Here is a 3938-nt window from a genome sequence, read left to right as displayed (position 1 = left end):
AAAGATGACTGTTTAAGAACGCTGACGAAGACCCGTGGCTGGCCGTCAGCTAGCGTATATTACACACACATGTGTTTGTGAGCGGGTGTGTGGATGTTGGTGACCCTCCGTGTCTCAAACAGTCCTGCTTCCCTCGAGTCAGGAAGCCCAATGGCTGCCCTGGAGATATATGAAACTAACGAGGAAAAACAAACTGTGCAAGAATCAAACACTTTAGGATATTAGTGCATGATATTGCCAGGGGGTAGCAGTCTAGAGACATTTTTAAGCAAATCTCATCTTATGGGGTATTTTGTTATCCTCAAACTACACTTGAGACTTTGACCATAATCTTTTGCTTTTCCTTATCAGAGATCCAGATCAGTTTGTAAAATGGTTTTCTCATCAAGAATTCCCATGTAATTTGTATATGTGAAGCACAGACTTTCTGAGTCCCCCTGCCATTGTTGGAGATGAAGTGAGCAGTTACCTTGTTCACAGGTTTTTTATATGCCTGACAGACCTTCATTTTACTCTTTTCCCATATGTTGTCCTCACCTGATAATACAATACTGAGGCGTCTATGAAACATAATCAGGCTTGGCCTTGGGATTCTGTAAGTAACACTTATGAAGTAAGATCTGGCTATTCCAAGTATGTGCTTTGGTTGCAAAGGTTTATAGGTGAGTTCACTCAGAAAAAGTGGTAAACCTCCAAAACTGAGAGAGCTATGGTGGTGCAAAAACACTCTTTGTATAAAAAGCTTTATTAGTGGCCCAGTTCATAATAGAACAGATGAAGTCTTGCCAACATGTTTCCTTCCATGGCCTTCATCAGGTTCAGGATGAACCTATGGTGGTGCTTTACTATAAAAATGAAGCCATACTCTTCTATCAGGAGGTTTACCACTGACCTGAGTTAACCTCCATTAGGAGATTTCTGGTTTTAACATCTCTGGTTGTCACTTTGTTTTCTAGTTCTTCCTCATGTCATGATACCTTTCTAGTTCTACAAGTTTTTCATGTGTATTTAATATCCATCTAACACCTGGCATGTCACAACCATAGTGTGACAACACCGACATGAGCAAAATGCAACATTGTGAAAAATGTTTTGTAATAAAGGCTTAATTTAAGAAGATTATGGAAGTCACAACAGATATGTTAAATAAACTTGGTAACACTTTATATTAAGACACGCATATTCACTATTAATTAGCTGCTTACTAACATGTAGACCCTTAATTAAGAATTTCCACTATGTAAGCTCCTAACTACCCCTTAGTTATTAAGTAAGTTGTTGCATATGAATTATTAGGTAAATATGCATGGCTCAGCATGGGGCTTGTAAAGTGGTAGTACCACAAGAACAGTTATTCACCCCTAATAATACTTATCATAGATGGTCTATTCATATGGAACTAGACACAAAACCACAAGTGCTAATAGTGTACAAATAACTCTTAATTAAGTCTTTGTAATGCAGAATATGTTCCCTATTCTAAAGTTCTAAAGAGACAAAAGAACCCAAATGACCTTACTAACCTTCCAACTCCCATTTGAAATACAACTATATTTTACTCTTTCTGCTTTCCTTGAATGAATCTGGTTTACTTTCCAGTGGAGCACTAACATTACAAGATAATGTAATGGTGGGTATTTCCCCTTTCTGGAATCAAGTGTCATCTTGAAAGTGAAACAAAACAATGTTGTTGTTTTTTTTAAAAAGAATAGAATCTTATATTTCACTGATATGACACAGACAGAGTTGCTTATTGACTTTTGTCCATTAAAAGAGACTAGACTTCACTGTAGTCCACAAAGGAGATAGTGGGAGCATTTACATGAAGAAGACACTTTGAAGAAGAGAGTCCACAGACAGGATTCACAAACATTTCTGGTAGGACTACTTCCTAGATATACTTTGAAAAGCTTCTTAGTCATGTCAGTCTTTATGTAAGTGCATCGTGCCCTGTCCAAGTGACTACAAATCCAAATGGCAAAACTTTTGAATAGAAATGAGGGGTCTTAACTTCCTCAAAACCACTGACCTCAAATTCATAGATATATATACTTTAAGCTAAATGATTTGTGTAGCACTCGGCTCAGAAATGTTGTATAATTGGCTAGTTAAGGTTGTAGAATGTCTGGACCAGAAAAATAGAAGATTACCAAATTTGGCTACTGGGGGTAGGTTAATGACTCTTGAAACTTGGGTGTTGTACTAATAGGCAACTTTTCTATATTTCAATAGATATACACATGTTAATTGTATTAATAGGCAATGAAATTAGTACACATCGTAAATTCATAAACTAACTAGGCTAAATAAATAAATAACAAAATGTACAATTCAATAGATGGCCATAAATATAAAATATTCTAGTATGATTGAAAGACCTAGGCTACCTGTGCACCCTCTTATCTATTTTCTGAATATCTAAATTACAATGCACATGTGTTTCAGACATATCAAAATAGTAAATTTAGTAACAACATGGTTAGGAACATTCTCAGTTGTTCTCAGTCCATCTCCTTAAACTCAGGATTTGCTCTGTCCTGTTGAAGTAGGGGGATAGAGTTGGAAAAGTGATATGGGAAAAGTCAAGTAAAAGCCAAGGGGGGGTGGGCTTGATGATTTTTTAAAAGACAAGATGAGTTGTCTTCTGTCATTTATCCTACCTCCATAGACGGGGAAGGCACAGTGTGGGTGAAGAATGATTTGGTCTGATCAGGGGGTGGCTCACCATTAACTTCATCAACTGTAAAAAAATAAAAAAAAATAAAAGATTTTCTGTAAATCGTCTTAGTATGTGTCAATACTCTGACTTGTGTCAGACTCCTTCAGTGTAAAATGTCTATTACCAGTAACTTATTCATCTAACTAGATGATTGTCTTCTTCTCTTCTGATCTTGTATCTTTGTGTATTAGCTGCAGCATTGGTAAACATCCTTCAGTCTTATTAACATCTGACAAGTTTACTATACTGTTGTCAAATATACCAGGTGGCTGTCTCCTGATCGGCTGAGCCGCATCCAGAACTTTATCTATTGTTGTCTGGGCTAAATTTGCAAGTAGTTTGCAGTGGCTAGAATCAGTCAAAGGAAAGAGAAATAGCAACATATTACATGAAATCATCTTACCATTATTTCACATTGAAACCTGTTTTGATACTGTTATGAAATGTTATGCATCTCATATACAGCACAGAAAAAATATATCATATTTACTTTTGTTTATTTATATTTGATTTTTCTCTAGAGCATCCAAGAGGGTTTGGCCAAACAGACTAAATGCCATCACTCAAAGATCAGATTGAGGAAATAAAGGAGATTGAGGACATTATGGTGAGACTGCAGCTTAAAACCAAAGCAATAGCTACTTCTTGAGATAGGCTTTATTTTTGTCATCATCTTCGAATTCAACTTTGATACTATATTATACTATACTATAACTTACTGATCATATTACATAAATGCATGTCATTCCCACTAGCTATCCAGCCTAAATAAATTATGTACTTTTTCGGTTTTGGGCCCTGTGAAATGAACATTTTCACATAGAGCACCGAAATGTAGTCTGCTAACAAATCTTGGTAACGCTTTAGAATAACATGTGCTTTGTGTATTAGGTTGCTGCTTATTAGGTTGCTGCTTATTAACACTTCACAAGTCAGCTTTTCATGTGATGTAAGCTGATCAATATTTTATTGGAGTTTTTGGCTGGGCTCTGTTTAGGCCTTCAGAAGACATATTTGTACTCAACATAGGCTCTTGATTTATTTTCCTTACTGAGATAAGTAGAAACACCTTGTGGGAATCTTGTAACATTTTGATCAACTTTGAGGGACAGCTATGACCATGCAGGATCATCCAGACCAAACATGACGATTTTGCTACATCCTATTCCTATTTATGTACCAGAATGCAAAATTTGAGCCTCCTACATGGTTTAGTTCT

The sequence above is a fragment of the Alosa alosa genome, chromosome 5 (genome assembly GCF_017589495.1).
Source record: "Alosa alosa isolate M-15738 ecotype Scorff River chromosome 5, AALO_Geno_1.1, whole genome shotgun sequence".
NCBI classification, from domain to species: domain Eukaryota; kingdom Metazoa; phylum Chordata; class Actinopteri; order Clupeiformes; family Clupeidae; genus Alosa; species Alosa alosa.
The sequence above is the reverse complement of the archived record's forward strand: the minus strand, read 5'-3'. Positions refer to the sequence as shown.